Source organism: Phyllostomus hastatus, unplaced genomic scaffold, assembly GCF_019186645.2.
Source record: "Phyllostomus hastatus isolate PE091 unplaced genomic scaffold, TTU_PhHast_1.1 phas_scaffold_442, whole genome shotgun sequence".
NCBI classification, from domain to species: domain Eukaryota; kingdom Metazoa; phylum Chordata; class Mammalia; order Chiroptera; family Phyllostomidae; genus Phyllostomus; species Phyllostomus hastatus.
The window spans coordinates 4,087,972-4,111,298 of NW_025334030.1; the positions used below are offsets into that span (position 1 = coordinate 4,087,972).

The following is a 23,327-nucleotide window of genomic DNA, read 5'->3' on the forward strand; positions in this document are numbered from 1 at the left end:
TCCCTGATGGCGAAGGATGTTGAATATTTTTTCATGTGCTGTATCAGGCATTTGTATATCTTCTCTGGAGAACTGTGTATTCATACCTTTTACTTTAAAAAAATTGGGTTATTTCATGTTTTATTGTTTCACCATAAGAGTTCTCCATACACAGTATTCATTTCCAGGCATTTAAGGCATATCACATTATTCCACACTCCTGTCTCCTCTTGCTTTACTTTCATAATAGGCTTTAATTTATGAATTGATTAATTGGTGCATCAACTCATCTATTCATTCATTCATTTACATATTTATTCAACAGCTATTTGAGCGCCTTAGTTGTGCCTTTGCTATGTCTTTGCCTCCTTAGTGCTTTTCTGGAAGAGCTAACTCCCACTGTCGTTTGTCTGGCTGGTAGCACCATCTTCTCAGAGACTAGGCAGTTTCCCTGGAGAGCATCTATACCAGCCTGAGGCTCATATCACTTGATGTGACACCCTCTCAGCAACAGCCGTATCTCGAGTCCTACTTTCCTACTCTCATTCCCACCAAAGCAAATGGAACCTCTCCTTCTCTCAAAGTCTATAAATAGGTGTGTCTATTTTTTCTTCTTTTCTTTACAGAAGTTTGCCTCCTTTTGGTAGTGTCCAGTCCCTTCACTTGATTTATGGGTTCTCCCTTCTCTCTGAAGCAACTTTTCTCATTTAGCTACCTTCCTTTTACCGCATCTTTAATCCCACCCCTCTCCTGGACCATTCCACCAGCCCACAACATTCTTTAGCATCTCTGCCCTGTGCATACCTTCTCAGGTGCCACATTACCCCATTTCTCTGCCATACTTCATGGTCAGAATTCTCTAAAGAATTGACCACACATGCTTTCTTGACTTCTCCACTCACGGTCAGCCCACCAGGCTGACCTGTAATGCCATCACTCCAGTGCATCACTACTTGCATGGTACTGACAGTCTTCATCCTGTTTGTAGGACTGTCTTCTGACCCCTCTTGTCATTGGACTTCTTTGCTGGATCCCCTCCCCCACTGTTTCATGATGGTAAAGATCCTTACATTTATTTCCTGGCCCTCTCTTTTGTCATCCTCTCTGTGGGTGGTAGTAGTGACATCCCATCTCTAGCCTGGCTCTCCTCTCTGAATGGGATGATATGGCTGTCTCAACTGACATCTTTACTTAGGAATTTCACTGGCATCCAAAACTGAGCTTCCCATCTTGACCCTAAAACCTTTACTTCCCCTGGTCTTACTCATCCAGTAAATGTATCATCACCCATTTATTCACTGAAGGCAGAACTGGAGAGTTATCCTTGCCCCTTTGTCTCACCCCTACATCTGGTCTGTAAGCATATCTTGTTAATTTTGCCCAGACATTTTATCCTGAATCTGTCTGCTTCTATCCCACTGTTGCCCTAGGCTGGGCCACTCTTAAACCTTTGTCCTGGACCACAGCAACAACATTAGAATGAGTCCCTACTACTGCCTTTTTTTTAAAATATATATTGATTATGCTATTACAGTTGTCCCATTTTCCCCCCTCCACTCCCCTCCACCCTGTACACCCTCTTCCACCCACATTGCCCCACTTTAGTTCATGTCCATGTATCATACTTATAAGTTCTTTAGCTTCTACATTTCCCATACTATTCTTGCCCTCCCCTATCTATTTTCTATCTACCATCTATGTTACTTATTCTCTGTACCTTTTCCCCATCTCTCCTCCTCCTACTCCCTTATTGATAACCCTCCATGTGATCTCCCTTTCTGTGGGTCTGTTCCTGTTCTAGTTGTTTGCTTAGTTTGTTCTTTTTTTTTGTTTTAGGTGTGGTTGTTACTAATTGTGAGTTTGCTGTCATTTTACTGTACATGTTTTTTATCTTCTTCTTAGATAAGTCCTTTTTTTTAAGTGTAGATTTTTAAAAAATATTTTATTTATTTATTTTTAGAGCGGGAAGGGAGGGAGAAAGAGAGAGAGAAACATCAATGTGCGGTTGCTGGGGGTCATGGCCTGCAACCCAGGCATGTGCCCTGACTGGGAATCAAACCTGCGATGCTTTGGTTCACAGCCCGCGCTCAATCCACTGAGCTATGCCAGCTAGGGCTAAATAAGTCCCTTTAACATTTAATAAAATAAGGGCTTGGTAATGATGAACTCCTTTAACTTGCTTGATCTTATCTGAGAAGCACTTTCTCTGCCCTTCCATTCTAAATGAAAGCTTTGCTGGATAGAGCAATCTTGGATGTAGGTCCTTGCCTTTCATGACTTGGAATACTTCTTTCCAGCTCCTTCTTGCCTGTAAGGTCTCTTTTGAGAAATCAGCTGACAGTCTGATGGGAACTCCTTTGTAGGTGACTGTCCCCTTATCTCTTGCTGCTTCTAGGATTCTCTCCTTCATTTTCACCTTGGCTAATGTAATTATGATGTGCCTTGGTGTGTCCCTCCTTGGTTCCACCTTCTTTGGGACTCTCTGAGCTTCCTGGACTTCCTGGAAGTCTATTTCCTTTTCCAGGTGGGGGAAGTTCTCCTTTATTATTTGTTCAAATATCTTTTCCACTTATTGCTCTTCCTTTTCCCCTTCTGGTATCCCTATAATTCGGATGGTGGAACGTTTAAAGATGTCCTGGAGGTTCCTAAGCCTCTCCTTTTTTTTTTTTTGAATTCCTGTTTCTTCATTCTTTTCTGATTGTATGTTTCTTTCTTCCTTTTGGTCCACTCCATTGATTTGAGTCCCAGTTTCCCTCCCATCACTACTGGTGCCCTGTACATTTTCCTTTATTTTACTTAGTGTAGCCTTCATTTATTCATGTAATTTGTGACCAAATTCAACCAATTCTGTGAGCATGCTGATCACCAGTGCTTTGAACTGTGCATCTGATAGGTTGGCTGTCTCTTCGGTGCTTAGTTGTATTTGTTCTGGGGCTTTGATCTCTTCTTTTGTTTGGGCCATTTTTTTTTGTCTTGATGCACCTGTGATGTAGTGAGGGGCGGAGCCTTAGGTGTTCACCAGGGCGGGGCAACCCAGTTGCTGGGTTGTGATGCTGTTTGTGGGGGAGGGATCTCAGAGGGAATCATGGTGCTTGCTCTGCTCTCTGCTGGATTTCAGTCATTTCCTCCACTTGCCCCAAGAAAACTGGGCTCTTCTGGTGCTGGCTTCCGGGAGGGTGGACTTGTGTACGTTCTAGGACCCTGTGGGTCTTTCCTACAAACTCTCCTGTGAGTCTGGGAGTCTCTCCCAGCACCTCAGCCCCCACGGGTGTCCTCAATTGGTTTTGAGGCTTCACTTCCCCCACAGGAGCTCTAGGCTGCATAGTCTGTCTCACTCCCCAGTTTGGCCTGGTTTATCTGAGTACAAGTGTGAGATCACCTGGTCCACCAGCCACCTTGCACGCTGCATCTCTCTTCAATCCGCTGCCTCACTGAGTCTGCTTGCTGCCACCCATGCCCAGGGTCTGCCAGCCACCACCTTTTTTTGCTCCAACTCCTCTCCACCCAGCCGCCTGACTCCACCCCGCCTACCGGTCTGGATGAATGTGTCTATTTTAACTCCTTGGTTGACGGACTTCTGTACTGGTTGTTTTTTTGTTTCTAAATTGTTGTTGTCCTTATTTTGGTTGTGCATGGAGGCACAGTGCATCTACCTATGCCTCCATCTTGGCTGGAAGTCTCTACTACTACTTTTGAAGCCTCCCAAGCCATTTACCACCTATAGCTGAGAGGTTTGTTTGTTTTTAAAAGATTTTATTTATTTACTTTTAAAGATAGGGGAAAGGAGGGAGAAAGAGAGGGAGAGAAACATTGATTTCCTCCCAGCCCCCCTGGGCCAACTGGGGACCTGGTCACAACCCAGGAACATGCCCTGACTGGGAATTAAACTGGTGACCTTTAGGTTTGCAGGCTGGCACTCAATCCACTAAGCCGCACCAGCCAGGGCCTGAGTGGGTATTTTAAAAAGCAAGCCATCCATGTGGGACCCTAGATAGGATCCTGGAACTAAAGTCAGACGAAAAAAATGGTGAAACTTAAATAAAGTCTGTAGTCGAGTTAATAATATTTTACTGTGTGAATTTCCTGTTCTTGATTATTTTTCTGTGCTTGATATAGTAGAGTTAAGACATTAACATTAGGGCACGTGGGGTGAGGAATATACAGAAATTTCTTGCACAATATTTGTGACTTTCCTGTGTGTTTAAAACTAGTTCAAATTAAAAAGTTCTTAAAAATTAAAATGGAAAAATATATTTAAAAAAAGAATATAGGATTGTGTGTGCTCCCACGCTTAAAGCTCTGCTGAGGCCTTCCGCAGGCCTAGCACATAACTCAGAATGTTCTTGATGGAGAATGCCACACTTACTCCCTTTCAGTCAGGTGAAGACATGATGATCTTTTCCACACACACCAGTCCCTCTCTCCAGTATTGTCTTCCTCAGGCCCACAACATGATCAGCTTTTTCTCATCATTGAGGTCTCCACTTTGACACCAGTTCTTTGAGGTCTTCCCTGGCACCTATATCCAAACTAGCTCCCCACTAACTACTGTTCTGTGTTGCAGAAACCTTTAGTTTTCTTTATGGGCCTTATTCACAGATGGTGATTAGTGCAATTGTTTAATCTAGTTTCATTGAGTCAGGAATGGTGAATATCATGCTCATAGTTTTATCTTAGTGTCTAGCATAGCATATAGCTGGTACTCAGATAGAATCAATAAACAATTCCTTGTTCCTTATTGTGTAAGGAAAGTTAACTATATAATTCAGTCTCTAGAGAATTTCCCAGTATGTGCAGTGCTCCATTTTGCCCTTCCTTGATGTTCATGCTACTTGCAAATGGACCACTGTTGCATAGATGTAATTTGGTTCCTCATGTATTTGAATGCCCTTTATGCTAGGTCTTCATCTTACTTGTAGGTACTAACATTAGTAAGACATAGTCAAATATTATGTATTTTTAGCATTTATAATAGTCCTACCCTCAATCTTGGCAGATTATAGGAGCTCAATACCTATTGAAAGAATGAATAGAATAAGTTAAGAAATCTTTTTATTTTATTTTTTAAAGATATAGTCAGTATATTTACATACATTTTGGTAAATACATTTTTGAAGATCTTAATTTTAAATATTTCTTTTTAAAATTATATTTTATTGATTATGCTATTATAGTCCTGATTTTTCCCCCTCTGCCCCCCTCCACCCAGCACACCCTACTCCCTCAGGCAATCCCCACACCATTGTTCATGTTCATGGATCATGCATATAAGTCCTTTGGCTACTCTATTTCCTACACTGTACGTTACATCCCCATGGCTACTCTGTAACTACCTATTTGTACTTCTTAATCCCCTCACCTCTTCACCCATTCTGCTGCACCCCTTCCCATCTGGCAACCATCAAAACTTTCTTGGTGTCCATGATTCTGTCTCTGTTCTTCTTGTTTTCTTAGGTTTGTTTTTTAGATTCAATTGTTGATAGATATGTATTTATTACCACTTACTTGTTCATAGTTTTGATCATCTTCTTTTTCTTAAAAAAGTGTATTTAATGTTTCATATAATAGTGATTTGGCGATGATGAACTCCTTTAATTATTTTCTTGTCTGGGAAGCTCTTCATCTGCCCTTTGATTCTAAATGATATCTTTGCTGGGTTGAGCAGTCTTGTTTGTAGGCCCCTGCTTTTCATGCCTTTGAATATTTCTTTCCAATCCCTTATAGCCTGCAAAGTTTTTTTAAGAAATCAGCAGACAGTCTTATGGGAATTCCCCTGTAGGTAACTAACTTCTTTTCTCTTGCTGCTTTGAAGATTCTCTCTTTATCTTTAGCCTTTGACATTTTAGTTATGATTTGTCTGGGAGTGGGCCTCTATGCATCCATCTTGTTTGGGACTCTGTGCTTCCTGGACTTGCATGTCTGTTTCCTTCACCAAATTTGGGAAGTTTTCTTTCATCATTTTTTCAAATAGATTTCCAATTTTTTGCTCTTCTCTTCTCTATCTGGCATCCCTATGATGTAAATGTTGGATGTCTTGAAGTTGTCCCAGAGGCTTCTTACAGTATACTCATTTTTCTGGATTCTCTTTTCTTCTTGTTCTGGTTGACTGTTTTTTGGTTCCTTGTGTTCCAAATCATTGATTTGATTCTCAGCTTCATCCACTCTATTGTTCTTTCCCTGTAACTTTTTCTTTATTTTAATTAGTGTATCATTCATTTCTGACTGGATTTTTTTTTATGCTGCTGAGGTCCTCATTAAGTTCCTTGAGCATCCTTATAACCAGTGTTTTTAACTCTGCATCTGATAGATTGCTTATCTCCATTTCATTTAGCTCTGTCTCTGGAATTTTCGTCTATTCTTTCATTTGGGCCATGTTTCTTTGTCTCCTCACATTGGCAGCATCCCTGTGTTTGTTTCTATGTATTAGGTAGAGCTGCTTTGGCTCCGTTTCTTGGTAGTGTGGTCCAATGTGGCAGGTGTTCTGTACGGTCCACAGTGCTCCATAGGGTCCAACGACAGGGCTTCCCCTATCACCGAAGCTGGGTACTCAAGGTGCACCCTTTGTGTGGGCTGAGTACAACCTCCTCTTATAGTTGAGCCTTGATTTCTGTTGGCAGGTCAGTTGAAGGGATTTACCCAGGCCAGTCAGCTACAAGGACTGGCTATGACTACTGACCACCAACTTCTGCCTTCCATGGAGGATCAACTGTGCAGGGTCAGGGTGAGTGCTCTGACATGGTCTATAGCAGTCCACTGGGTGAGCGGGCCCTGGGGTTTCCCAGGTGGTACAGGCCAAGATCAACCTCCACCTGTGTTATGCCCCAGGCACCCTGCCTGAGCTGTAAAGAAATCTGAGATGGCCTCTACTTGTGCTGGACTTGAAGATTTCCAGGCGAAGCCCAGCTGTGAATCTAATGTGGCTGCCGCTAGGGCTCACTGAAGCCAGTTGTTGCTTGTTTGTTTGGATTTAGGAGCCAAAACTAGCCACGGTTAAGGAAAAGCTGCTTGGGTGGGTCTGTAAATTGGGGCAGAGTCTCTGGGGATCTCCAAGGCAGGTCAAATGGTGTTAGCCAGGTTGATGGAGTCTCAGATATGGCCCCAGCTTGCTGTCTCTGTGAGGGGAGGGTTTAGAAAAGGGACAATGGCTCCTGTTTGCCTTGATACCGGACACTTCAGTTTTTCCCTAGATACCACTGATGCCATTCAAACTGCTTACCCCAGTGCTGGAGCTCAAATGTAGTGAGTCTGAGTAGGTGAATCTGTGTGTGGGTTCTTTAAGAGGAACTGCTTGGGACTCCAGAAGTTTCTTCCACCATCTCAATCCCTGCTGGTTTTTGCAGCAAGAAGTTGTGGGGACTTAACCTACTCAGCACTGGAACCCCATGCTGGGGGGCCTGGTGTGGGGCTGGAACTCCTCACTCCTGAGATATCCCTCCCTAAAATTTTTATCCATCACACATGGATAAAAATTCTGGATTCTCTTTTCTGGGAGTAGCCCTTTCCTTGTCTTTGTCCCTCTTACCAGTCTGAATGGATGTGATTTCTTTAATTCCATAGTTATCAGACTTCTGTTCATCTCAAGTTTGTAGTTGTCAGACTTCCATTCATCCAGATCCCTGATGGTTCTGAGTGATGGTTGTTGTATATTTTAGTTGTAATTTTGATGTGGTTGTGTAAAGAGGTGAGCCATGTCTGCCCATGCCACCAGCTTGCCCAGAAGTCCTCAAGAAATCTTTTTCTTTTAAATTGCTGCAGATACATACACAAAAATCCATTTTTTATATATACAATTACAGCATAGATGTACACATGGAATATTGTGGATTCTTGAGTATTTCAGATATCCTTCAAACTGTTTCTCTCTTGGGAGGGAATAAGATGGGTAGGGGACTATCGGGACTTATAGCCACTCTTGGAGCATAGGGGCTGTGCCACTGCCCTGCCTTTGCCAGACACCCACTTGTGTATAATAAGGCATCTTGATGAAAGGGTACATGGAGGGGTGTTTGGGAACTTGTCAGAGGTGTTTTTGATGGTTTCAGAGATTAAATGTTATATATTGTGCATGAATTTAATTTTATTCAGGATGGTAAAGAGAACATTACAAATTACATATGTAATCAAAATGTAATAAAAAGGAGTCATTGAGTCTGATCAGGCTGAGGACCTGTGGTTCACCCTCTGGTTTCTAGAAGGTGTTATTATGAGTCCTCAGGGGATTTAAAGGAATTAAAAGGAACCAACAGGAATGTCATGATTCATGATGATCCCCAGAGGAGGCAGAGCTTGCCACTGGGACCTGCCACTTTGGTGTGGAGGCACCATCATGCAGTGCTTGTCAGATACTTTGGGTGTTGGTGATACAGGAATTTCTGGGATCACTGGGGGACCATATATTGTCACCTGTATTTGGGAAGGCACAATTTATGTCAGCCAGCTGCTGGCATGAATTCCTTGACCATGAGTAGCTTGTAGAAGTATGGGCAGGGCGTGGTCCCTGGTGCTCTCAGAACCACATCACATGTGATTTCACAGTGCTCATAAGACCTGAAATCAATGGGAGTAAAAGGGAGAAAACTGTACTTGAACAAAGATTAAAATAAAAAAAAATAAAAAGACCCGAAATCACATGGACTGCTGTGGACATTCTGACAGTAAGTTGGCAGGAGAGAAGGGACCCTGGAGGCAGTGGGATTCTTGAGGGGCAGAAGGAGAGAAGTTGGCCCAAGGTGACTGGAGTGAGTTTATCTGCTTTTCAATTTTGCCGATGGCTGAGGCCTTAGCAGAAGGGGCAGTACAATAACACTGCTCCTGAAACACCTTTCCCTGCCTTGGCTTCATCAGTTTGTGCCAAATCCTATTAGCATTGTGGCTGTGTGCCTAGTGAAACATTCATGCTCCATGGAGTCAGAGAGAACCCCCCACGAAATGGTAATTTGTTCAGTCGTGTGTTTACTACATGTGTTGCTTTTAATGGGTGTGAAAGATCAGAGAGTTTGGTGTTCAGTTTACAAACTGCTTTTAGGTATCATATAGTAAAATTTAAGGGATTAAAAAGTGGAAAATATGGCATATCTTATACATATTCACATTTAAAACATTTTAAGGAATAATATATGTCAAGCAAGATTGAGCTTTGTACAGATCAGCTCTGAATTAGACTTTTTAAAAATATGTTTTATTGATTATGTATTATAGTTGTCCCAATTTTCCCCCCTTGACCCCCTCCACCTGGACCCCCATTTCCTCCAGCAATTCCCCATTAGTTCATGTCCATGGGTCATACATATAAGTTCTTTGGCTACTCCATTTTCTATACTTTCTTAACATCTCCCTGTCTATTCTGTACCTACCAGTTTGTACTTGAGGGTACTTTTCCCCCCATTCTCCTCCTTTCCTAACTGATAACCTCCCAAATTATCACCTGTGATTCTGATTCTGTTCTGCTTGTTTGCTTAGTTTATTTTTGTAGAGTCAATTGTTGATAGTTGTGAATTTATTGTCATTTTACTGTTCATAGTTTTTATCTTCTTTTTCTTATATAATTCTCTTTAACATTTTATATAATAATGGCTTGGTGATGATGAACTCCTTTAGTTTTAATTTGTCTAGGAAGCACTTTATCTGCCATTCAATTCTAAATGATAACTTTGCTGGATGGAGTAATCTAGGTTGTAGGTCTTTCCTTTTCATCACTGTGAATACTTCTCACCAGTCCCTTCTAGCCTTCAAAGTATCTTTTGAGAAATCAGCAGACAGTCCTATGGGAACTCCTTTGTAGATAACTTTTCTACTTTCTCTTGCTGCTTTTAAGAGTCTCTCTTTATCTTCAACCTTTGACATTTTATGCTTCTTGATGTGGTCCTCTTTGTGTCCATCTTGTTTGGGACTCTGTGCTTCCTGGATGTATATGTCTATTTCCTTTACCAAATTAGGAAAGTTTTCTTTCATTATTTTTTAAGTTTTCAATTTCTTGCTCTTCCTCTCCTCCTTCTGGCACCCCTATGATTCAGATGTTGGTACATTTGAAGACATCACAGAGGCTCTTTAGCTTATCCTTAGCTTTTTGAATTCTGTTTTCTTCTTGCTGTTCTGATTGAATGCTTGTTTTCTTCCTTATGTTCTACATCATTGATTTGATTCTTGGCTTCATCCCCTCCACTGTTAGTTCCCAATAGATTTTTCTGTATTTCACTTAATGTAACCTTCATTTCTGCCTGGGTCTTCTCTATGCTGTTGAAGTACCCTGTGAGTTCCTGGAGCATCCTGATAACCAGTGTTTTGAACTCTGTCTGCATCTGGTAGGTTGCTTATCTCCATTTCACTTCATTCTTTTGGTGGAGTTTTGTTCTGTTCTTTCATTTGGGCCACATTTCCTTGTCTCCTCATTTTGGCAACCTCCCTGTGTTCATTTCTGTGTGGTAGGTAGAGCTGGTTTGAGTCCCTATCTTAGTACCATGGCCTATGTAGAAAAGCACACCTGTCATTTGTATGGGGTGGAGACTTAGGTAATAGCCAGGGCAGGACAACCCATGTCACTGCTCTGTGGCTCTGTGTTGGGGAGGGCTCAGAGAGGGAACAATGGCTGCTGCTTGGCCTCTGGAGTTTTTCCCAGGAGGAAGCTGTCTCCTAGCACTTGACTTGTTGCCAGTCACTTCAGTTTCTCCCTATATGCCACTGGTGCCCTTCCAGCTGTTGCCCTGGCACTGAATCCCAGAGGGGTTGAATCTGCAAAAGTCCTAAGTCCACTGTGGGCCCTATTAGAGGAGTCTCCTGAGAATCCTGCAGTTCTCTGCCACCCCAACCCCCACTGGCTTTACAGCCAGAAGTTATGGGGACTTATTTTTTGACACTGGAACCCTGGGCTGTATTGTCTGGTCTGGGGCTGGGATCCCCTTGCTCCCAAGGTATCCCTCCCGATTTTTATCCACCACACGTGAATGTGGGACCACCCATTCCATGTTTCCATACCACTCTGCAACTGTCTGTTCGTTTTTGTGTCTCCACCCCTCCTACCCATCATGATGACTCTGGTTTCTTTAAATCCTTGGTTTTCAGACTTCCATACAGCTTGATTTTCTGACAATTCTGAGAGGTATTTGTTTTGTAGTCACGTAATTTTTGTTATAGTTGTATGGGGAGGTAAGATGTCTATACCCATGCTTCCATCTTGACCAAAAGTCCTGAATTAAATTTTTGAACCAATTTTCAACCCATTTTAAGTAGTTTTTGGAAATATTTCATGTTTCCAAGCTCTCCTGTTTTCTTATTTTTAGAGATTATCTTCCTTATTTGTTGGAATATCTACTTTTTGTTTTTTAATTATAGTTTACTTTCAATATTATTTTATTGTTTTTTCAGGGTTGTCCAACCTTATGCCATCTCTGGGCCCACTGAAAGAAGAAGAGTTGCCTTGGGCCACACATTAAATACATTGCAACATGTCATCACAAAAAATCCCATAATGTTTTAAGTAAATGTATGATTTTGTGTTTGGCCACATTCATTGCCCTCCTGAACTGCATGTAGCTCAGAGGGACTGCATATTGGATACATCTGGACTGTGCAGCATAGTGGATAAGCAGTCATACACTTTGAAAGTGTTCCACGTGATATTTTCAGTACCCACCTGGCACCATACATAGTTATTGCAATATTATTGACTGTATTCCCTATGCTGTACTTCACATCCCTATTGAATATTTTGTAACTACCAATTTGTACCTCTTAATCCCTTCACCTTTTTTTACTCAGTCCCCTGACTCTCTGGCAACCACCAGTTAGTTCACTCTTTGTGTTTATGAGTCTGTTTCAGCTTTGTTTATCTTGTTCTTTAGATTCCACGTATAAGTAAAATCCTATGGTATTTGTCTTTCTCTAAGTGACTTATTTCACTGAGCATAATATCCTCTAGGTCTTTACATGCTGTCAAAAATGGTAAGATTCTTTTTTATGGCTGAATAACATTCATGTATGAGTTTGTGTGTGTATCACAACTTTTTTTATTCACTCATTTATTGATGGGCATTTGGGTTGCTTCCATATCTTGGCTATTATAAATAATGCTGCAATGAACATAGGGGTGCATATATATTTTTTTGAATTAGTATTTGTGTTTCTTTGAGTAAGTCCCCAGAAGTGGAATCACTAGGTCATGAGGCTGTTCCAGTTTTAATTTTTTGAGTAAAGACCATACTATTTTCCACAGTGGCTGCCCCAATCTTCATTCCCACCAACAGTGCACGAGGGTTCCCATTTGTCCACATCATTGCCAATGCTTGTCATTTGTGGATTTATTGATAGTAGCCATTCTAACAGGTCTGAGGTGATATCTCATAGTGGTTTTGATTTGCATTTCTTTGACAATTAGTGGTGTTGTACATCTTTTCATATGTCTATTGGCCATCTGTATGCCCTTTTTGGAGAGATGTATTCAGATCCTTTGCCCATTTTTTAATTGGATTATAATCAGATGTTCATGCTATTGACATACATGGTAATTGTCTTTGTATTTGCTACTAAATATCCTCTATAATAAATGAAATTTAATACTGGCTTCACATTTAGTTTTCCTCTTTATCCCACACATTCTTCTTTTAGTAGTTCTTACACTTCTCTATTTAGTAAAGATGAGAAAGATCTTTCTGTTGCTGAGTAATTCCTCTCCTCCAATGAGGAGGGTCTAGATTGTCATTGTTCAACAGGATAGCAGTTAGCTACTTGTCGCTATTTAAAATTTAAGTGACAACAAAAAACATTAGAAATTTGTTTCTTCACTCATATAACCACATTTCAGGTACTCAGTAGCCACACATGGCTAGTGGCTACTGAACTAATAACTAACATTATTGCACATCATTTCCATTTTCACAGAAATTTCTCTTGAACAGCCCAGGTCTAGATTCTTTATATACTCCAATAACCCACTTCCTGTATTATCTCATCACTTACAGTTGCTTTCAGAGGTTTGATGAAAGCTCATCCAGTTTTATGGAACCACTTGGAACTTTCTCCTTTGGTCCCACCTCTCACAGTCCTCTAAGCCTCGCTGTGTATGGCTGAAATATTAGGGCCAAGCCCTGTTGCTCAGTGGGTTGATTAGGGTGATATCTGCTCCTCCCTGGCCATGAGTCAGCCTGGTCCTGATCTGTTCAATGGGACCTTCTCTCCATTTTTTAATTGTAGTAAATGGCAGGCATGTTGCCAGCAGTCATGAGGATTTCCTTAACAAGGGATAATGGAGTTATTACCTCTCAGCCTTGTTAACTTATAATTTGAAGACCTCTTTTTATTTTATATATATTTTGACTATCTTACAATTTTATTTGTCAATTGTACCTCAATAAAGCTGAAAAATTAATTAAAAAAGGAACACACAGAAATACACCAAAATATTAACAGGACAATAAGATAATGGAAAACATTCACTTTCTATACTTCTGCTAGGACTCAGCCCTGGGCAAAGTATACCTTTTATTTTATTTCTGTATTTAGGTTCTTCAATTTTCATGTGGTTTTGTGGTGCCTGGCCTGCCACCTTCCCTGAGTTTGATTTCTTTGACTTTTTTAAAATACATATTTATTTATTTTATTTATTTACATATTTATTTATATTAGAGAGAGGGGAAGGGAGGGAGAAAGAGAGGGGAAGAAACATTGATTGGGTGCCTCCTGTACTTGCTCCAGTCGGGGACCAAACCTCCAACCAAGGAGTGTGCCCTGACCAGGAATAAAACCAATTGACCTTTTGCTTTGTGGGACAAAGCCCAACCAACTGAGCCATACCTGTTAGGGCTGATTTCTTTGTATTTTTTCAGCAACTTTTCTTTCATCCCTGAGCTCCTCTAATTTTTTAAAAGGTTTTTTTATTCACTTATTTTTACAGAGAAGGGAAGGGAGGAAGAAAGAGAGAGAGAAGCATCAATGTGTGGTTGCTTCTCTCTCTTCCCATACTGGGGGCCTGGCCTGCAACCCAGACATGTGCCCTGACTGGGAATCAAACTGATGATTCTTTGGTTTGCAGGCCAGCACTCAATCCTGAGCCACACCATCGAGGGCCTCTCTGAATTTTTTTCTCACTGGTTTCTGTAAATTCCATTTCTTTTTTAAATTTATACTTATGACATATTCTTTGAGTTGGTGCTGTTTTTATGTTAAGTGTATCTTTACCCTATTTCTCATATTTCTTTTTTTTTAGATTTTATTTATTTATTTTTAGAGAGGGAAGGGAGGGAGAAAGAGAGAGAGAGAGAGAGAGAAACATCAATGTGCGGTTGATGGGGGTCATGGCCTGCAACCCAGGCATGTACCCTGACTGGGAATCGAACCTGCGACACTTTGGTTCGCAGCCCGCACTCAATCCACTGAGCTATGCCAGCCAGGGACATATTTCTTATTTTTAATAGAATACAGAGTACATAGTTGGTAATTAACTTAAACTTTTAGTTTTTACTTTGGAAATGTATAATTGTGGAAAACTTAATAGCTTTTTAAAAAAATGACTGAAGATCGCACATGGATGAATATGAATTAATCTGAAACATAATGCTAGGCAAAAAAAACCAACTTTCAGAAGAATACTTGTAAAATAATGTATGTAAATTTTTAAAAACATACTAATGTTGTATATTGTTTAGCATTACATATATATGGGTAGTGAAAACCTAAAGCAATGTATGGGGAGGAGCAGCATGTCAGTGGCATTCAGAATGGTCACTCACTCTGTGGGGGGAGAAGGGTTTGCAGTGGGGGAAGGCCCACAGGGAAACTGAACACTACAGGTGACATGTTGTTTCTTAGGTGGGACCACGAGTCTTCAGCATATTTATCCTTACATATTTCTATGTCTAAAATTTTGTAGTCAATTCAAGAATTCACGCTTCTTTTAAACCTAAAGTAAATAAGAATACCTAATATGGAAAGTGAAAATAAATGAGAAAATTTCTAATATAGAAAGTAAATGTTTTCATAATGCTATTATTCTGTTAATATTTTTGTGTATTTTTAAAGTTAATGGTCTTTTTTTGGGAAAGAATAAAAAGGCAAGCATTTACAACCTGGAATGAATGTAAATTGTAATTTCTTGAACAGCGGTGTTTTTTCTTTTTCTTTCTTTTTTTTATTGTTGTTCAAGTACAGTTATCTCCATTTTTCCCTGACCACTCACCCACACCCCAGCCATCCCCACCTCCCAACCTCGATTCTACCCCCGTTTGGCTTTGTCCATGTGTCCTTTATACATGTTCCTTGATGACCCTTCCCCCTCTTTTTTTTCCCTGTTATCCCCTCCCACCTCCCCTCTGGTTACTGTCAGTTTGTTGAACAGCAGTGTTGATGGTTGTGCTGAAGTCCACAGCCACAGCCTGTCTCTACTGGCTTCAGGTCATGGTTCAGAGGGTTTTAAAAACAGAGAGTCCAAAGATGCTGCTCCCCTGGTAAAAGATTTTAAAAAAATATTTGTGTGAATGTTGACAGCCTGACACTCATTTCACTCTAGTAAAATGCAGACAATACTAAACTAACATGGGCATGCCACCAGGGTGTGTCACATGGTTGGGGCACATGGAAGTACAAGAGAACCATCCTGCTAGTAGGGCTACATCTAGAGAGCTTATCCTTCACCCATTTTTCTGCACATGCCCTGAGGTAAACCAATTTTAAATGCATTTGCTTTCAGCAAACCATCCATGACCATGGCTGGTTTGAATTTATTTTTTTCATTTTTTGTTTTTAAGACAAATCCCTGACTGCTCAATTGTCAAGCTGCATGCATGAAAAACTGGCCATCTCAAACAGTGTATTAATCATTAGCAAATGGAGCTGCAAGGAGTCCACTAAGTGCTTCCTTACCATTAAGGTGGTACAAGTATTTATATTGTAAGACTGATGGGCAGCTTGATCTTTAGGGGATACAACCACTAACCAATGCATGCAGATTTTTTTTGTGTGTGGAAAGAAGGTACTTTTGACATTCAGTTTTACTATATAGAAACAGAAAATAAATGATTTTTTTTGCAAGAAGTAAATAGAATATTCAATTTGATTCTTCTGGGGAAGGGAAGGATTTGAAAGTAGCTCTTCATTTTGTAGTCATCATCTGTATGAATCCTTTGTAGTTGATTTGTCCATTTCTATCAATATCTGCTTCTCTGATCGTTTCATCTACTTTTTCATCTGTTAGTTTTGCTCCTAGGTTTGTCATGGCATGACCTAGTTCTGCCACACTGATGTTAACCATTGCCATCCTTGTCAATGACTGAGACGGCCCCACAGATTTCTTCTTCACTGTGTCTGTATCTTTCATTTTTCTAGCCACCATAGTAAAAAATTCTGGGAAGTCAATGATGCCGTTACCATCAGCATGCATTTCATTGACCATATCCTGCAATTTGGCTTCTGTTGGGTTCTAACCCAGCGGTGTCATGACAATGCCAAGTTCCTTTGTTGTGATGGTACCATCACCATCTTTGTCAAATAGGGAGAAACCTTCCTTGGATTCATCGATCTGTTATTCTGGCAGCTGATCTGCCATGGTGCCAATGAAGAGGGGAAGAGCAGAGGGATTGAGGGTGGCTGCACTAGTGCAGTGGCTGTGACGGAGGGGGCGCCTCCGCTGCTGTGGCTTGGTGTGTGGTGAGTGTTGTGCCGTTGCTGCCTGTTCAGCCGTCCAACTGCACCACAGTCTGCAAGGCTCCCAGCACAAATGCCCTGGTGTATTTTTGTATATTTTTTTAAATTAATTTTTCAACTTTACTGAGGTGTAATTGACAAATAAAAGTGTAAGATACTTAAAGTATACTTTGTGATTTGATATATTTAGGCATCATGAAAGGATCCATCCACCTAGTTAACATTTAGGCAAAACGCTCATCAAAAGAGAAAACCTTGAAGTGAGTTGAAAACTGGTTGACTTGAAAAGTGAGGAAATTCACAGCCATCACTCATATTGCACCTCTTGTGTGTGTGTAAGAGAGAGAACATTTAAGCTCTATCCTATGAGCAAATTTCAATTATATAATACAATGTTACTAACCACGTTAGATTCTCAAACCATGTAGTTCTGTGTTCTTAAAGTAGTCTGATGGTCTTCGGAGTAACACTTTGTTTCTTTCCCATATCTTAGCACTCTTCATGTCTTCTTTTCTCCAAGTACTTGTCTACCTTGTTTGGAGACAGCACCTCTACTGAGCAGGTACCTCTTTGCTGAAGGCTTTGGAACTTTCCTTCCCAGGAGGTTTGAATGTATCGTCTTTCTGCCCATTTCATCTGTCCTTTAGTGTCTGTAGCAGGCCCCCACTTTCCATTCTATGACAAGGGAGTTTCTGAAGACTCATCCTCCTCTTTTTTTAATCCTCCCCCTGAGGATAAGTTTATTGATTTTAGAGAGAAAGGAAGGGAGACAGAGCGAAATGTCGATATGAGAGAGCAGCACTGATTGGCTGCCTCCTGTATGCGCCCTGGATGATTGAACCCGCAACCTTTTGTGGTACGGGGACAGTGCTCCAACCAACCGAGCCACCTGGCCAGGGCTCATCCCCTATCTTTGTGAGACGTTGTTGACTGAAGCTCCAGGTCAGGTTTTTAAGTCATACCTCTGTATGTTGATGTCACAACCCCCTCTCTCGTCCTTTTCTCATACATGGGCACTCACTACTCACTGCCTTGGTTTTGCTTTCAGTTTTGCTTATGTGAGGGTCTATGACATGGTGGTGATTTTCTTGAGGCATAAATTATAGCCTCATGCCATGCAATGTGAGGCTAGCATGAGAGAGTGAAACACTCAGCCAGTGACCTCCAGAATGACAGAGTGGCCCCCCTCTCTTGACTTCTCATCAAATACCAGGCAACACTTTTAAGGCTATTAAAAACATCACCCAGGCCTTGGCCAGGTAGCTCATTTAGTTAGAGCATATGCCAAGGTTGTGGGTTGGATACCTGGTCAGGGCACATATAAGAAACAACTAATGAATGCATAAACAAGTGGAACAACAAACTGATGCTTCTCTCACTCTCCCTTCCTGTCTCTCTGTAATCAGTGAACATATCCTTGGGTGAGGATTTACTTAAAAAATCATTTTTACAAAAGCATTGTACCACATAAACACAACTTTGATTCTTTTATGAAAGGTCTAAAGTAGAAAGACTTCCTCTAGTGCTGAAATGAAATTAGAGAAATAGGAGATATCTAAGAAGATATTGTTTCTTGATCAGAAAATAGATGATTTCAGTTTCTCAGTTATTGGCTTGAGCAAGTCTGCCACGTGCTCTGTGAGGAGAAGAAAATGCAGTTTGAGGAACTGTCTCAGTTGGCGCTCCAGCCAGTATGTAAAACACTTATCAAAATCAAGAAAGGCTTAATTTTAGTTGAAAACTGGTTGACTTGAAAAGTGAAATTCACAGCAAGCATGTGACTGTGCTAGAAATGTGATTTGGTAGCAAGCCAGAAGCCAGGATAAACATTTCCACAAAGTAACAGGCAATGAAGGTGCTGGTGTGGCTACTCCCAGGAAAGGCCATTCAGGAATTATAAGAATTTTGTATTTTGCTTTGGATGATACAAAGTTTCCTTGTGAAGGAGGGTGAGGTTGGCTGAAGATGCTCACAGGAAGTGTCAATGAGTGTAGCACTTCCTCTGCATCAGAAGAAGATGGCTTTGCAAATAAACGTCCTTGTGGATGAAAGGGAAATAGCCATGTTCAAGGCAGCCAGGGAAAGCTAGAGACGTCTGCTTTGTGGAGGTAAAGAGGCAGGCGTGACACTCTGGCAGCCTTGCTGTGCTGTGTGGTGAACTCTTGTCATCATGGGGAATTGGGTTGGCAATCTAAGAAGACAGCTTGGGCATCATCCCAGCTCTTTTGGACTAGATTGCAGCAGTGAGAATCACAATAATTTGATGATTCTTGGAGGTATCTTGTGAAGGTCAAACTTTTGTTTAATTTTTCCCAGACTTCTGAACTCTGGCCATGTTGAATTTTTAGTTCTTCAAGGTTATTTAGCCTCAATTTCTTACTTATGTGTCTTTCCATCCTAGCTCTACCATGTTATCTGTTTCCAAGCCTTTATTTTAAATATTTTTCTTTTACCTGCCATTGCCCATTCCTTTATCTTGAATTCCCAAGGATAGCATATTTCTTACCAGATTTATTTTATTTCTTCTCTGAATCTGAGAACTATTGTTGCATCTTATTGAAGTTTACATAGCTATATTTTTTCTCTTTTTAAAAATTTTTATTTATTTTTTAGATAGAGGGAAAGGGAGGGAGAAAGAGAGGGAGAGAGAGAAATGTCGATGTAAAAGAGAAACATCAGTTGGTTGCCTCTTGTATGCATCTGGACTGGGGACCAAACCCACAACCCAGGCATGTGCCCTGACCAGGAATTGAACTAGCGACTTTGTGTTTTGTGGGACAAGCCCCAAACAACTGAACCACACCAGTCAGGGCTATTTTTTCTCTTTTTCAAAAAAGCAGCTTGATTGAAGTATAATTCACATACTATTGTATATAATTCATCCCTCTAAAGTATACAATTCAGTGGTTTTTAGTATATTCACAGAGTTGTGCAGCTGGTGATAGATGGCAACACCATCTAATTTTAGAACACTTTCATCACCCCAAAAAGAAACCCTGTACCCATTAACAGTTGCTTCCCATCCCTCTACCTCCCAAACCTCTAGCAACTTTCTGTCTCTATGGATTTGCCTACTCTAGACATTTCATATAAATGGAATCATACAGTGTGTGGCCTTTTGTGACTGGCTCCCTTTACTTAGCATCATATAGCTTTATTTCTGTTTTCAATGTATTCCCCTTTTTGGTTTTAGTTTTTACTTATTTAGCTGCCACCTATTCTCATATTTGAAAGTGTCTTTTTATTTATCTTTTTTTTTCTAGAATCGATTTTCCATTGTCTGTGTTTTGTATTTAAATTTTCAACTCTTAAAATTAAGTAGTAATTTTTAGCCCTGACTGGTGTGGCTCAGTTGGTTGGGTGTGGTCCTGCAAAGAAAAAAGTTGCCAGTTCGATTCCAAGTCAGGGCACATGTCTGGGCTGAGGGTTTGGTCTCCAGTCAGGGCATGTACAGTAGGCAACCGCTCGAGGTTTCTCACCCTTTCTTTCTCCCTCCCTTCCCCTCTCTAAAATAAATAAAATCTTTTAATTTATTTTTAAGCTATTAGTTTAATTATTAAAAACTTAAAATTAACTATTATTTCTTAGTTCTTTAGAGAAAAGAATACAGCCTATGACTCCCCTTGTACCTGCTTTAGATGTAACCTGACACAATCTGTTCTGTCTGATGGCATTCCATGTTATCATTTGGTGAACAACAACTTATTAGTTGTTAGTCTGTTTTAGTTCCCAACACCTTTCCTTCTAGCTCTCTTGTTTTATAGCCTCTTCTGATTATCAAAACTCTGTTATATTACATTATTCCAAGAAAATTGTTATAGACTTTCATTTTTCTTTTGTTTTCTAACACTATAAAATGCCTTTGGCCACTTTTGAACATCCTGTCAGCACATATTATTGAATTCATGTAATTCTCTCTTCTTGTAGATGCGTGTCATCACCTAGTCATTGTCTTCACATGTGCTGCCATCCTTCCACACTCGTGTTTAATTTTGTGAGCATTACTTCATGCCCTTCCTCCATTTACTTTTGAGTTATTCCTGAGTATTTCTGAAAACTCCCTAAGGGAAAGCACTGTCTCTCCCTTTTGCAGTTCACTTTTCATGTGCACTAACTCATGTAATCCTCACAATTTCCCAAGAGATGATAGTATTATTACCAGTATTTTCATTTTATAGATGAGGAAACTGAAGTTGTGTATTTAAGTTACAGTTTTCATCTGCACTCAATTTCTGAAATTGGAGTATTCTTTTTTTTCTTATCTATTTCTTTGAACACTTAACCCAGATCCTAACCCTTAGTAAACACTCAGTAAATATTTAATTTCTTGGATAAGTGAATGAGTGAATGAGCAAATTAATGAATGATGTATTACCTGGTAGACTGTTCATGGGTATGCCAAATGTTATCTTTCAAAGACTTTGTTTCTGTGAAGGCACATGGCATTAAATCATAATTCAGGAGTATTTTAGAAGTGGAAGGAACAGATCTCTGAAGTTTGTTACCACTGGATCTTACAGTGTTAATACTCAGCAACATAGCATTTACCAGGGTAGTATTTATTAATGCCAAGTTTGGAAGGTAAGAAGACAGTGACCCTGGCCAGGTGGTTCATCAGTTGGTTGGAGCATTGTCCTATTACTCTAGGGTTGAGGGTTTGATCCCCGTTCAAGGCACATGCAGGGGTTGACTGGTTAAATGTGTGGATGGGTTGAACAAGGGGTCGATGTTTCTCTCTGTCGCTCTTCCTCTCTCAAATCAATAAAAATATTTTAAAATATATTTTATTGATTATGCTATTACAGTTGTCCCATTCCCCCCTTCACCTCCCTCCACCCTGTACACCCTCTTCCACCCACATTCCCCACCTTTAGTTCATGTCCATGTGTCATACTTTTAAGTTCTTCAGCTCCTACATTTCCCATACTATTCTGGCCCTCCCCCTGTCTATTTTCTACCTACCATCTATGCTACTTATTCTCTGTACCTTTTCCCCCTGTCTCCTCCTCCCACTCCCCTGTTGCTAACCCTCCATGGGATCTCCATTTCTGTGGTTCTGTTCCTGTTCTAGTTGTTTGCTTAGTTTCTTTCTTGGTTTTTGCCTTTAGGTGTGGTTGTTAATAATTGTGAGTTTGCTGTCCTTTTACTATACATGTTTTTTCTTTATATTTTCTTAGATAAGTCCCTTTAACATTTCATATAATAAGGGCTTGGTGATGATGAACTCCTTTAACTTGCTTGACCTTATCTGAGAAGCACTTTCTCTGCCCTTCCATTCTAAATGAAAGCTTTGCTGGATAGAGCAATCTTAGATGTAGGTCCTTGCATTTCATGACTTGGAATACTTCTTTCCAGCCCCTTCTTGTCTGCAAGGTCTCTTTTGAGAAATCAGCTGACAGTCTGATGGGAATTCCTTTGTAGGTGACTGTCCCCTTATCTCTTGCTGCTTCTAGGATTCTCTCCTTCATTTTTACCTCAGCTAATGCAATTATGATGTGCCTTGGTGTGTTCCTCCTGGGTCAACCTTCTTTGGGACTCTCTGAGCTTCCTGGACTTCCTGGAAGTCTATTTCCTTTTCCAGGTGGGGGAAGTTCTCCTTTATTATTTGTTCAAATATCTTTTGTACTTGTTGCTCTTCCTCTTCCCCTGCTGGTACCCCTATAATTCAGATGTTGGAATGTTTAAAGATGTCCTGGAGGTTCCTAAGCCTCTCCTCCTTTTTTTGAATTCTTATTTCTTCATTCTTTTCTGATTGTGTATTTCTTCCTTCTGGTCTACTCCATTGATTTGAATCCCAGTTTCCTTCCCATCACTATTGGTTCCCTGTACATTTTCCTTCATTTCACTTATTGTAGCCTTCTTTTTTCATGTAATTTGTGACCAAATTCAACCAATTCTGTGAGCATCCTGATCACCAGTGCTTTGAAGTGTGCATCTGATAGGTTGGCTATCTCTTGGTCGCTTAGTTGTATTTGCTGTGGAGCTTTGATCTGATCTTCTTTTTGGGCCATTTTTTTTTGGGGGGGTCTGGTCCCACCTGTCATGTAGTGAGGGGCAGAGCCTTAGTGTTCACCAGGGTGAGGCAGCCCAGTCGCTGGGTTGTGATGTTGTATGTGGGGGTGGGGTCCGAGAGGGGACAGTGGCGCTCGCTCCTGTCTCTGTTGGATTTCAGTCCCTTCCGCCACTTTCCTCAAGCAAACTGGGCCTTTCTGGTACTGATTCCCTTGTGGGTGGGCTTGTGCATGTTCTAGGACCCCGTGGGTCTCTCCAACACACTGTCCTGTGAGGCTGGGGAGTCTCTCCCAGTGCCTCAACCCCCACAGGTGTTTTCAATCAGTGTCCCCAAGTTCTGTTTCCTGGCACTGGGACACTGGGTGGCGCAGTCTGTCTCACTGCCTAATTTCGCCTGGTTTATCTGCGTGTGAATGTGGGATTGCCTGGACAGCCAGGCGCCTTGCACGCAGTGCCTCACTTCACAGTCGCTGCCTCACTTCACAGTTGTCACCTCCCTGGGTCTGCCAGCCACCTGCACGCCCAGGGTCTGCCCCCTGTGGTCTTGCGCCTGGGGTGCCTTATGTGCCCAGTGCCACTGCTTTTTGTGTTGAGACCCCACTCCGCCCCTCCTACTGGTATGGATGAATCTGTATATTTTAACTCCTTGGTTGTCTGACTTCCATACAGTTCAATTTTCTGTCAGATCAGGTTGTTATGTTGTTTCT

General features: G+C 40.9%; 1 protein-coding gene and 1 pseudogene across 2 annotated transcripts in view; one reads left to right on the top strand and one right to left on the bottom strand.

Annotated features, from left to right (window-relative positions):
• ADCY9 (adenylate cyclase 9) overlaps positions 1-23,327 on the top strand; it is a 160,154-nt gene that overhangs the window by 93,204 nt on the left and 43,623 nt on the right. The gene's annotated exons all lie outside the window — the stretch shown is intronic.
• On the bottom strand, positions 16,058-16,510 carry LOC123807137 (annotated as a pseudogene).